Here is a 14,368-nt window from a genome sequence, read left to right as displayed (position 1 = left end):
CAGTTCCCAAGAGAAAGTCCCTCCAAATACCAAACCCACTCCCCAGCTAAGAAACTACAGCCACAGGCACCCCTTCTCCCTCCTCCCTATCCTGGCCACATCTTTTATCTCTTAAGTGCCCTCATTCCAATCTCTTAGGCAACAAATGGGGGAAAATTTCCCTGAAGGAAAGAAAAAAAAAATATAAATATAATATCCTAACCTTCAATACATGGACATTGCTTTTTACAGTTACCCTTCCTACAAATAAACTGTCATTATTTTAATAATGTAATTAGAATAGCATCAAATCCAATGGCATTGTTTACTTCCTTGGAATAAAGGTTTATTATGATTTGTCTGAACTCATCATAGACTTTAGACTTTAAAAAAATCCAAGCAGGCCCTTCTGAAAGAAAAGGGGTTTGTACTACAGCAATTAAATCACCATCCAAACTAAATGGGAATGTGAAAATAGCCTGGACAGAAATTTGCTCAGATCCCAGCATAAGCAATAACTTAAATTTAAACTGATCCATTTAATCTGATATTCTGCAACAAAACAGCCACATTGTCTCATTTAATTTAATGACCAACAAAGTTGTTTAGTTTCTGCAATTCAAAAGGTGTATGGGATAAGCAGCTGATCTCTCAATTACCCTGGATGTACTTTAGAGACAATTTGACAGGAAATGATGAGAGACTTCTCAAAGCAGTTGCCCAAGCCATTAGGAAATCTGACATGGGAGGCTGGGAGTGATTAAAGACTTCAGTGGGTTAAGCATAGATTTGTTTGATAACAAATGGCTGCTCTAGGGAAGATGCAATTTCTTTGTGGCTCATTCTAGCACAGAGTTGCACAGCCAACTGGTTTCAAATACCTTCTGCAAAGTGAGTAAGTGCTTGGTCCTCCCATTGTCTTGCCTGTTGGAGTTCTCTTGCCTTGTACGATGAAATTCCTTTCAGCTTAAAACTTGTTAGCAAGAGGAAAAGTACATACATAGCCAAAAAAGTATTTAACATATAATATTCATCATAATAGTTGTGATATTAGTGTAAGTGTGACCTCTTTGCTTCCTTTGAAGCCCTCAGTGAGTTTTTTGGACAGAATTTAAAAGCATGGTTCAAGCCCAGTCAATGAAACATCAACATAGAAACAATAGCACAATGTAGACCTGAGGAAATATGAGATGCCTTCCTGTGGTGGTGGAACACAAGAATGTTAAAGTTTAGGTAAAAAGGATATTGCAACTGAGCAAATACAAAAGGAAGTGTGTGGGTTTAGTGCCTTGTTTGGTTAGAAGTTTGTTCAAGATGAACAGTGTCAAATCTTCTGTAAGAGCTTTACGGAAATCAGAGTAACTTTATGAGAAAGTTAAAAGATGATGCTTAAAAAGGAAAAGTGTTTGTGTGTTGTTCTTCCTTTGTGGAGTACTTGTCCGTGGAATAACACAGGAAGCAGTTTTTTCCAGTGTCTTCCCAGGTTTCATCTGGTTTAGAGTTATCACTGGGATGGGCCCTGAGCGAGTGGCTCTGTGGTGCTCAGCTGCTGGCTGGGGTTAAACCACAACACTGTCTTGTGATGCTACTGGAGAAGGAAAAAAAAATACACTCCAATGACAACAATATCACAGATATTTTTGGCTGGCTAGACACAGATTTAACTCATATTATTTGTTTGATCGGTATAATTATGATATTAATTTTCATCATGTTTCCTAAATACAAATGCAAGTGCAGAAAAAGAAAACTGAATTGGCAGCCAGTGAAATGCAGTTAGTGCACAGGAAATATATCAGACTAAAGTAATTTGCAGATTATGAGAATAGGTGGGAGTGAAACAGCAAGAGAGAAGGAAAATATGACATATGGAGATGACAAAAAATCAAATCACATACAAATTTTACTTCTATGTGTTTTACCAGCTATGCTTACTTTTGCCATAAGAATATATTGTATTACATTAGCCTTGACTACCTTAATGACAGGAAATGAAAATATTTTTTGACTGTTCTCTGGCATCATGTCCAAAAAAATTCTTCAGTTGGTAAAATGAGGGGACTGAAGGTACCTGAAGTCTCAGAACAGTCAGAATTAGTGAAAAAGATGCAGTCAGGCAAAGAATGGAAATATGTATGGCTGGAATGAAGAGGGGAAGCACCCATGTGCTGATACAACTTTGAAGTAGTGGCATCTGAGCTCTTTAAATCTTCAAACATCTAGAACACACTGGAAAATTATGGTTTGTGGGATTAAGGAAACTTCTGAAAATTAACTCTTAGTCTTAGATGGATGAGGCAGTAAAATATTCACAAAATCGATTTTCTTCCTTAACTTTCCAGTTTATCAAGGGAGGGGATTCTGCCCCTCTGCTCCCCTGTGCTGACACCTCACCTGCAGAGCTGCATCCAGCCCTGGAGTCCCAGCACAGGAAGGACATGGAGCTGCTGGATCAAGTGCAGAGGAGGGACACCAAGGTGATCAGAGGGATGGAACAGCTCTGCTGTGAGAACTGGGATTGCTCAGCCTGGAGAAGAGGCAGCTTTGGGATGACCCAATTGTGGCCTTCCAGTACCTGAAGGGAACCTACAGGAAGAGAGAGACTATTCTCAAGGGCCTGGAGTGACAGGACAAGGGGGAATGGATTCAAACTGACAGAGAGTAGGTTTAGATTGGATACTGGGTAGAAATTTTTCCTTGTGAGGGTGGTGAGGCCCTGGCACAGGTTACCCAGAGAAGCTGTGGATGTCCCATCCCTGGAAATGTTCAGGGCCAGGTTGGGTGGAGCTTGGAGCAATTGGAATAGTGGAAGGTGTCCCTGCCCATGGCAGGGGTGGTGGAACCAGGTAATGTTAAAGGTCTCTTCCAGCCCAAGCCATTCTTTGATTCTATCAAATGTATTTGTGCTATTTCTGGATGGATATAATCACGAGCATAAATGTGCAGTGCAAACATATTTGTGCTGTGGGAATTCCTACCTAAACATGCAAACATGTGCATCTGATTTCATGGAGTTTTAACTGTTGAAAAATTTTAGTTAATGCTTGGATATTCCAGCAAAAAGCCAGAGGCACAACTGGGTGCCTTGCAGAGAAACAAGGACAAAAATCTGCTGCTCCTGAAAACAGGTTACAGAATTGAAGACATTGGAAATCAAACTCTGATCTGACAGAGGTAACACAGAAACCAATAAAACAGCAGATAATCATGTTATTTTTGAAATATTTCAACTTATGCTTGGGTTAATTCCTATCCTATGTTAAGTGAATTGGTTAGGACACTGCTGTACAGTGCTCAAGTGCTCCTAAGTTAACAATCAGGTGAAAGAAAATCTTAACAGACTGTCATGGAGTTATTTTACCTTTAAGAAAAGTTGAAGTTTCTGGGAACTGCCTGGAGTCTTTTCTCCTGACCCATTATTGGTCATTGCTGAGAACTGACAGCAGTTTAGGCCATTGAAAAGTGGGATCAACTTGTGAACCCTACCTTAAAGTGTAAAACCAGAGCTCTCTTGGCTCTCTTTGTTTCCTGGCTGTGAAGAGTGGCGGAGCTCCGGCCTCCCGTTCCCAGCCCAGGCCTTGTGGCCGGCGGGGACAGGGCTGGGCCTGCCGCGTCTCCTGGCCGGGAGATGCGGGCCCTGCGGGGGGTTTTCCCTGGGCTGGGGCCGGGCCGGGCCGAGCCGATCTCTGGCTCGGCTGCAGGGTTTTTGCTGTAACTAAATTCACTAGAAACTGCTGAGTGAAGAAGGAGAGAGACTCTGGGCCTGCAGCGGGCTGGGGCGGCGACTACACTCTCCAGAGCAGCCATGAGGAACTCTCCATCGCAGACGGCTCCAGTTCTTGCACCGGCCGAGGCCACAGAACTACCTACAACAGCCTGGGCAAGATTTTAACTCTTTCATTACCCAGATGAGACTTGCGGATTAATCTTTTTATCCAGAGAGAAAAAAAGAGACTTTATAAACTACCAGTGACAGGAAAGAAAAGAAGCTTCAGAAAAGGTAGAGAATTAAGAAGATGCTTTAATTTAGCTTTTTTAAAATTTTTTTTAGAAAATATCTTTCTGTTAAGACTATGGAGATGGACAATGAAGTCCTGAAAAGAACTCCTTTAATTCATGATAAGTATCTAGGGAGGAATAAAGTGTTCAAAGTGTAAACTTGAGTAACTATGGTATAGTGAAGTGCTGGGAGATTTGAAGTCTTGAGAGGCAATGAGAAAACTGTTGTCTAGTGAAGCTCACAGAAACAGATGAAGAAGACTTTTTTTTGCCTTTGAATACTCATCCTTAAAAATGCTATCCCTCGACTCATGGCCCATACACATCTCAGAGTGATGTAAAAATGGGAGGGGTGGGCTCTGATAACAGCAGTTCTGGGCAGCTGACATCAGGGCAATGGAAAACTATAACAAAAATAGTTTTCTTGTGAGAAACTCCATAAATTAACAGGAAGAAACTTCTGTTTCTCTACAAAGACTGGTGAAAAGACTGTAGCAAGAATTGGGACTGTTTTAACCACCAAAGTTCCAAAGTTTTTGTCTCTGTTGTCATGTAAACAAAGGAATAGTAGATAGATAGGGGATGAAAAGGTTTTTCTGGAAGTTTATTCTGGTGTTCTTATTATTGTAGTTTGTCAATAAACTTTGTTTATTCCTTTTATGTTTTATGCCTGTTTTGCTCTTGTTCTAATCCATATCTCACAGCAAGAAATAAGTAATTTTCTTAGTTATTGGTTTTAAACCACGACACAGACACAATGAAAATCAACTTAAACTCTAAAAGTACCCTATTTTTTTCCGCATTGTGACAAATGTTTCAGTTCCCTGTTAAATTAGATAATGCACTTTGTAGAAGCTGGTCTAAAAGACCCTTTATTTACTAGAAGGGATGATGGGTAGTTAGCTCAGACATGTCTTGCTGAATTTCTCTAGGTTTAATATGATCTTCCTATGGTTTTATAGCAGTATTTTAGAGCTACTGGATCATTTAATTTGTGAGTATTTAATCCCTCTGGAAATCTGACACCTGAGGGCATTTCATGTTGAACAATCACAAAATGAATCACTGGCATTAGGCATGAGATTATTTTGAACTCATCACCCAAAAATGTGGAGACACGGTTTGGACATACACTGATTGAAAACCCAAGGGAATCTGCTCCTGTAATCTGTGTCATGCAGGACAAAAAAAAGGTTTTGAATTAATCTAAATGACACCCAAGGCAGAACAGCAAAGGCTATAGCTAAATCCTAGGGCTGAACTTTTGCCTGACTGTAGCTCTTATCCATGCTCCAAACCTAGCAATCACAAATCCTCTGACCCAGTGACAGAACACCCTTTGTTACGTCAGTTCTGTGCTGATGAAAAGCATCACTTGCAGATTTAGCCAGCTGTCCTTCCACATTCATTTCCTCTTCAGCCTCCATTAACGAACTTATCCTTGTTAAACTACAAACAGATGCCAACAAATCTCCCAAATTTCCATCTGAGGAGTTATCTGCTTATTCAACATTTACAGCTTGGAAAATCTGTGGAAAGAAAAGAAATGCAAGTTGTTTGAAAGATGTTTGATGCTTGTAATTATTGTAACTGCAAAACATGGCACATTATTTGTTCCAGTAATAGGTCTCGGCAGCGACAGAGTGTTTTCCTTCTGCCAGGTCTCAGCTGTGGGAAGTATTTTGACAGCTCAATCCACAGTGTAGAACTACATGTAGGCAGAGTTGTGTTTTCTTTTTGCTGCTGAAGAGAGACTTTCAAGTTTGCCATAAATCCTGGCCCTGTGAGCACATTACCTCCTTACACCCTCCCTTGCTTCCAAGGGAGGGAAGTTGATATCCACATTGTGTAGGATAGTATCACCCTCTGGAAATGCTTTCTCTGCTCCTGGTGGGACACCACAATGTCAATTATAACTTTCTGTCACAAAGCTGTGACAGCTGGAACTGTAAGATAAAGTTGGCTCTGAACCTGGAGCCTCCCTCACACCCTCCCATTGCTCAGGCCCCTTTGGATGCAGACACTGAGCTTTTTTGTCTTTTCCAGGGGCACATCCCACCCATTTCTGGCACCTAGCTGCTATAAATCATGACCTCTGGAATCAGGAGAGCACCCTAGCAGCCCATCATGTTGCAAAAAAACTTCCCTGACATACTTTTCCTCTCTTGTTTGGGAAGAGAAAGTAGGTGATGATGTAGGCTGACATCCCACACACCCAACCATCACTGCAGGATGTGTGAGACCTCCTGTTTACACTCATGATCTAGAAACAGAAGCTAAATCTAAACACAGTTCAAACCTAGAAGAAGTTGAAGGCAAGAATCTGGAGAATCTGGGGTCAGCTTAGAGAAATCCACCCTCCACCTTTGAAATCATGGGCTCTCTGTTCACTTGGAGTGACAGGCTCCTTCTCTTTTATACTCTGCAGAGTCCAGGCAACTTCAGCTTGACTTCACAGATAAGATTTTCATTTCCATTTCCCTCTCTGAAGACAGCTCTAGAAAGAGATGTCTTTCTTTTTTTCTCAATTTTTGATTACAGTGACTAAAATAATAGCTTTTACCACAATTTAGAGCTTCCTCATGTCCTGACGTGAAGGACCTTGGTAGTTTCATGTAATTTGGTTAAAAGCCTACATTTCAAAGCACTGCATGGCATTTCACTATGCATTTTTTTCCCCAATGTTTTTCAGGAATATCATGTCTGTTTGAATCTTCAAGTCTGCAAAAGTCATCATACTATGCAAGTAAGGACTTTATTTTAATAACTGGCTTTTGAATGGCACTCAATAATGTGTTATCTCAATTCAGACTGTATATTTTACACAGCAACCTACAGTTTGACCCTTCCAGTTCAGCAGAAATCATGTTAATGATGGTAGAATTACACCTGCTACCAGGTGACTGATTTTTTGTGCATCAAAGATTTTGTTCTTTGCTCCATTTGTGACACACTGGCAATTTTCTGTTACATGCTCAAAAAATTATTCTTTGTGCAACAATGTAAAAATAAAATAAACTTATGATGTCATATTTCCCACAAAGTGAATAGGCAGGTTGAAATTGTGTTGGGTCTCCAAATAAAAGGGCTTTGTTGATATTTATCTTCCCAACCAGTTTATGTTATCTATTAGACTCTCTCCTACCAGCTGACTGAATTAATGACTTGTGAAACTTCCCTTCCAACATGACAGGCATCACAGTGTGTCTTTTATAAGACAAAGCCATCCATCTCCTGAGTCTCTTCTCAACAGAAGGAAACTGTTATTTCCCTGCCTTTCAAATGGTTTATAGGACTAATCTCAAAACAGAGTGAAAGCACAGCACCTCAAATCTTTTCATTTGAAAAAGTAACTTGAGAAAAATAAGAATGATGAAGCTCCAGAACTGTGAAGTCCATGGTGAGATCACATTATTTGACAATTGTGAAGGAGCTGTTGTGGTCTGGGGTGCAAAGTATGGCTGAAGTTCAGCAGAGGAATGTGCAGGTAGGTCCTTCATTTCTTGAGTTGTTAGTCATGGTGTTCATGTCATCTTTATGCTATCACTGCAAATCCCTGTGGGATGTTTCCTTGTTTTTCCTGGGAAATCACACTCAGTCACAGGATATTTCCCTCTTCCTTCACTAGCAATTTGTATTGTCACCCAGCATGAAAAATAATACTCCAGCTGTTTTCAGTTTCATCTCTGACCTTTGGTGGACAATTTCTGTGCCGAGCCTTGCATTTATTTTAATTATATTTTTGAAGAAACAGAATAAATTTTCGCTCTTTTTTGCCCATTAAACAAACTTTAAATTTTCTGCCTGGGTCCCAATGAAGTGTTGCTGCTTAAATTTGGAGGCCATTAAAAAAAAAAATCATGATAATATTGAAGCACTTCACTAATATTAGCAGTTTGAATCACAGCTGAATTTCTTTAGAATGTGTGTCCCACAGCACTGCACTGGGCTTGAAGAAGTCTCTGTTACAAATCTACCTCAGTCATCAGTTAAATATTTTCAAGTCTCTGTCTCTGTTTTCTCTGTTAAATAGAGGTAAGGGTAATATTTTTTTTTTCCAGAAAAATTTTGAATCACTTCTGAGGCCTACTGAAAAATGCAAGGAGGTTCTTGTTCTGGTTCCAGTATACCAATGTTACTGTATGCATATTGCTGCTGCACACAAATCTATGTCAATCAATATATTTGGAAAGACTGTTATGCGGCCAATATGTAAATTTTGCCTTTGATGTATGGGTTAATGGAAAATCTGGCTAATGCAAACCTGACAATCAAACAGAGCTCTGCACAGAACTCAACGCTCTTCACTGGTTCTGTGCCTGAAGTCTCCATCTGGCCAGGCTGTTTCATTTCCCATCACTGAAGCCTTGGCTTTTTGCTCAATTTTAAGTTAGATTTCCATTTTCACTGTGGATGCTGGAACTGGTTTTGCCCATGATCCTGCACCCTTCAGAGCAGTAGCTTATGCTCAGGGTCTGAGTGTTTGCCAGAGGGGGCCACCAACAGCCAGAATGTTTTAAGGTTTCTTTTTAGACACTTGTCTGCCCTGGCTTTGAGGGTTTCAGCCACCCTTGGTGAAAGTTGTCTTTAAACAGATTTCTGCATCCTCTTTTTTTGATTCATCCTTTTCTCTATTACCTTTTCCAGGATGGACAGTTGAACAAATCACATCATCATGTTAATTCTCAGCAGTGGAGAAGTCTCCTGATGCCTCACACAAATTCAAGTTTCTCCCTAGTCAGAACTAAGGATCATTTGTGATAAGAAGAAAAGATACAGCAACAACATTAACAAGCTTTTTCTTCTGTTCTGCTTTTCTTCAATCTACTTTCTCCTGGCCTAGAGGGATTACTTATTGCGAGACCAAATTTATTATGTCCTCCTCTATATCAGACACAACCTTCCAATGAACAGGATTCTTAACCAACACTAAATTATGAATGATAGTTTCCTGACAGCAACTGCTCAAATTTAAACTTCAGCATGTCAGACATGAGGTCAGAATCTGTTTGAGTCCCCAGGGAAAAGGAACTGCACTTACAAGGGAAGAGGCTGTTTGCTTCAGAGATGTGCTTGTAGTCTCTGTGCATGTGGGTTTGCATGTTATATCCTGTCTTTTATATGCATTTTATTTCCTTCATAAATTGTGCATTATACAATAGGAGCTTCCAGCCATAATATCTCTGTCATGTCAGTTCTAATACATAAAGTCATAGAGTAGTTTGGGTTGGAAAAGCCTAAAAAGTCATCCAGTTCCAACCCCCTGCCATGGGCAGGGACACCTTCCACTAGACCAGGCTGCTGAGAGCCCCATCCAGCCTGGCCTTGCGGTTCCAGGGATGGGGCATCCACAACTTCTCTGGGAAACCTGTGCCAGGGCCTCACCACCCTCTTAGAAGAGAATTTCTTCTGTAAATCTAACTTTATTTCCCCCCTCTTTCAGACTGAACCCATTCCTTCTTTTCCCATCACTACAGTTCCTGATGAAGGGTCCCTCTTCAGCTTCCTTTTAGACCTGCTAAGATAGAGGAAGGCTGCCATGAGGTTCTTCATGCAACCTTCTCTAAGCTGAGCAGAACTTCATTGTTACCAATCCAGCAAGACCCTTACCCTTCTGAGTAGCTGTTTTTGTGAACAAACCCATTAACTTCAGCACAGCTTGCTCCTGTTAACAGTGAGGACAAATTCACAGAGCTGCACAGGTAGGAATTTCACCCAGAATTTCAGTGTACTTGCTTATCTTCACCTTACTGGTGCTCCTGCCCATCTGTCCTGCCCATCCATGTCTTACATGAGCATTTTTACATGCACTAAAACACGCTGAAGAGGCATCTTGAAACCAGTGCTGTACAACAGAAGTCTAGAGTTTATGGCTTCCCTAGAGATACTGTAATAATGTACAGCAGCGATGCTTGAGTCTTTGTTTGAAAAGACAGGTGTCTGCTAAGGAAGGTAGAAAATTCCCTTGAAATGAAAAAAAGAAAAAAAGTAAACCACCTTGCCCCTCTGAATTATTATAATCTTGAAATCAAGGTGTTCTCAGGCAAAGATATGGGAATAGGAATAACAGCTCTTTACTAAAGAAATTAAAATAAAAATGCAGTAGTACAAAAAAACCCCGAAAATCAAACCTAAAAAAGAATGCACTGACAGAGTCAGAATACAACCTGACACCCTGTTGGTCAGGGTGTTGGTAGCAGTCTGGTGGCTGCAGTCCTGCTGGAGTGACGGACGTGGTTCTGTTGAAGCAATGATCCCATAGAAAGGTGTCGTTTCCTGTTGGAGTCTGAGATACAGAGTGTGTGCCCTTGTTTTGTGTGCTTAGTTCTAGGATCCAGAAAAACACTGAATTTCATATAGCATGAAATTCATGAGCATGTTTTCATGGTGATACATGAGAACAAATGTTAAAGTTAGATAGAAAAAGTGAAAGTGTGTAGATTAGAAATTTTTTTAAATCACTGGGTGAAAAAGTTAGTTTAGAGAACACGAGACAAGATGGAGGGTTTAGGGTGTTGTCTCTTGTCCTTCTTCTTTCTTCTTCATGTTCTTCTCCTAGAGGTTTTTGGGTAGTAGTAAGTGATTGGATAAAGAATGCCACAGTGCAGCACACAGGTGTTGGGTCATTGGGTCACTAAGAAAAATAATTTAGTTGGCATCTGTTAATTGGGTAAATGGACATATAAAAGACCTTGAAATGAATCTTTGTTAGCCATTTTACCCCTTTTCTATCATAGTGCACATAGCTCCTTGTACCCTGTAATGCTGATAAGAAAAGAATAAACAACTGAGACCAAACAAGAGAAAATTGCCTCCCTCTCGTCAATCTTCAGTTCAAAGGGAAAAAGAACCTAACCCAAAAGTCCTTAACAAGACAGTTTCCCACTGAAGGTCCAGTGGTGTAGAAGGGTCTGGTCTCTCTCTCTCTCTCTCTCTCTCTCTCTCTAATAATATATTATATATATTTTATATATATATATATATATATATATATATATATATATACACATATATATATACACACACACACACACACACACACATATATATATATCTATATATCTATATATATCTTTTGAGTAGCTGTTCCTTGTCTCAGATTATATCCAGGTAGGAATGCTTGGCTCCTCCCCCTGGCTGCAGCATCTCCCAATGGGATGATGTAATTGTATCAGTCATGCAGTGAGACTTAGTGGCCCATTAGCAGAAAATATCCCCCCCACCCCTTATGAGGAATGAGTCATGAAAGAAATAAAGAACACTGCCCTAGATGGTAACAGAATGCATGTTTTTGGTTACATCTTGCAATGCAACCTAAGACAGGTTGCCAAAAATTGCTTGTGTTCCTCCATTTTATGAGAAAATCTTCTTTTCATTCAAAACCAAAAAGCAAAGTGCCTGTGGCTAATGCCTTAATACATTCCTCGTCACTTACTGCTGCATGTTTTCACTCATTCCTGTCCCACCTTTTTACCAGCCAACATCACTGTTTGCATTAAAAAATGTTTTGAAAGTCTATTCAACACTGCTTATAAAAGAGGTTCTCTATTTTAGAGAATGAGCTTTGTCTTTCATCAGTAAATAATTTTCCCCCATTTTATGCTTCTTATGCATTCTAATTCCTCTCTGCAGCTGGAAGGACGACTGTAGGTGTTGTCACAGTAATGATGTGAATATTACAGCATGACAGCTGAAGGGAAAAACAAGTGGCAAAACTGGTAATATTTTTTCAGAGGATAACTGGTACAAGCCAGGTAAAAACTGATTAGCTTTTGGACACCGTGACTTTGCAGGAATTAATTTGACACTGCAGTTACAATTCTCTCCTTTAATAAGATTATATAAAACTGTCTATCAAATTAGGGGCTTAAAATGCTTTATCAGTGAGAATATACATTTGTGGGTGGTTTCGACAGAGCTGTAGAGTAAATTCTGATAGGGGGAGGCATTCTGGGCATTTGCCAACGGGGCAACTGTGCATCCATTCATAAAGTTCACAGTGTTTGTGGTGCTCTTACAGCAGGTGATTCAGATGCCAGTTTTTAGATCTGTGTGAACAGAAGGAATTCAGAGAAATCAACCTGTTCATAGGTGACACCTGAGTCATGAATTTTAAAAGAATTAAGAATTTTAGAAAAGTTAAAGCTTTTAGCTAGAGATAGACTCTGCTGGAACTGATTAGAGTTAATGATTAGGATAGAAGCAGGATTTGAGATAATGAATCCCAGATTTAGATAACAAATCACTTGTCATTGCATGTTTGTTTAGCTCTGCTTATAATGAGAAATGGAGGAACTGATAAATAGACCCAGGAAGAAGACAGACCTTACAGCTAGAAACCTATTTAAAAGTCACAAAGGGAGGAAACTGGAGTTCCCCCAAGTGTCATTTGTAATGTCAACCATTGTAAAAGTAGAAAGGTCAGAGTGAGGAAGAGTGGTTTTCCTTCATCTTTTACGACCACTCCTCACTAAAAATGATCCCCCCTCCAATTCAGGGAACTGACCATGCAGGTGTAATGGCCTTTTAAACTCATTACCATGTATTTTAATATGAAGCAGGGAATGGGAGGTGTTAGTGCTATGAATATGCATTAGTATTTTGGGTACTCAAGACTTTTGTAAATAAATAGGCACTGGAATCTTTTGTGAGTTTGCAGTGTACCTTAGGGGACTACCCCACGCAATTGCCCAGTGCCGAATAAACATACACTTTCTAGCTTTAAATTGTTAGAGAGTCTTTTATCTGTCAATGGACTGATATTGATACTAGATTAATATCAATATTTGGTAAATAATTCGGTGAGCCAGCCAGGAGATCTGCTGTTTGTAGCCAAGGGGCCATTGGGGTCATGGACCCCTCCAGGATGGTCCCCCAGAATTTTCCTGGGGAGAGGGCTCCGCTGCCCCTGATTGACAACCTGGGGATAGACCAGGACCTGCCGAAACTACAGACAAAAAGATATGTTTAAAATTGCAAACAAGGACCCCTGAAGGAGCTGTAAGGTGTATGCAGGATCAGGAGGCGGTTGGTAAGCCACGAGAGGCGTTGTACGCACAGCGAATGCCGGTGTGGTTTGGTTTGTAAGTTTCCATGGAAATCTGGTATTGGGAATTTGCTCTCCAAGCCTGGAGCAGTGGGAAGCGGCCACCAGCGGTGTCAGCCACCAGTGTCAGTGTCAGTCTGTGTTCCGAGCTGAGAGGTGGGCTGGGGCGCTGGGGCCGGGTTTTGTTTGAGGTCCGGCTGCGCAGTGTCAGCTGTGGATACTGTTCGGGGTTTAGCAGCATCCCAAGCTGCAGAGGAAGTTTAATCAGTGCACACTTGGGATGTGTCTGTTTGATGGTGGACAGATCTGGTATTGTGTGCTTGGGCTGTGTGAATTAGCGACGCATTGTGTGTATTTTGGTTTGCAAGCCCTTGAGCTGTGTGTTGGTGGTGCCCGTGTGCACCTTGGGTTGCGTGTTTTTGGAGCATGTTGGCGGTGCACTGAGCGTGTTTTGATTTGTGTATGTTTAGGCTGTGGGGGAGAATTTTAAAGAACGCTTTTGGACCTGAGGAGGAATTTGCACTGTACCCCAGACATAGCCCGCCAGATTCCCAGCGCGACTTTGGAAAACCCTTGACTGGGTGCTTGTTTTGAATCGCAGGGGGCTCGCAGCCTTTTTCTTTTGTGTGGTTCTAAAATCACTAGTGTGGTGGAAAGGGAGGTCGACCTGGCAGCCTCTGGCTGCACGAAGGGAGCAAGAGAACCCGGGGACTCATGTCCGGGCCGGTGGAGGGATCCGATCCGTGGTGCTGGGATGTGCCGCAGATATTGTCCACATGGTCCTCCAGACAATTCCAGACAGGGTAATGGCATCGATTTGTGCAGTTTGGGGAAAAAACTTTTGCTTTGTTATTTTGTGCGAGTGTCCCGAGTGTGGAAGTGTGAATTTGAGACGTACTTTTAGCACGGAGTGAGTGTGGTAGTTCATATTCCACATTTCCACCCCGGGTGACCCTGGGTGGCTGGAGAAGGACAAAGTGTCTGGGGGTGCTTGGCACGTTGTGTGGACCCCTTTTAGATTTGAAAAAAAAAAAAAAGAAAAAAAGAAAAAAAAGAGGTTTCCCTGCACAGTGGTGTGGTGAGCATGTCTAAGGGAACACTCCCATCTTGTGTCAAAAGCTGTAATTGCACAGGCCTCCTTGGTTTAACTTCAGAAAATCTGGGGACTAATGGGGTGAAATTTAGACTTTGTTAGATGAGGCATGGAGAATCTTTAGCAATCGCGAAGAGGGATATAAACAGGGGATGAGAAGATTGGTAGCCGTGGTAAGGGAGGAAGATAAGGGAAAATGTGGGCAAGGCCCACTAAAACACTAAACAAGGACCAACCCAAGTGGGAAAAGA

The sequence above is a fragment of the Parus major genome, chromosome 1A, assembly GCF_001522545.3.
Source record: "Parus major isolate Abel chromosome 1A, Parus_major1.1, whole genome shotgun sequence".
Taxonomy (NCBI): domain Eukaryota; kingdom Metazoa; phylum Chordata; class Aves; order Passeriformes; family Paridae; genus Parus; species Parus major.
The sequence above is the reverse complement of the archived record's forward strand: the minus strand, read 5'-3'. Positions refer to the sequence as shown.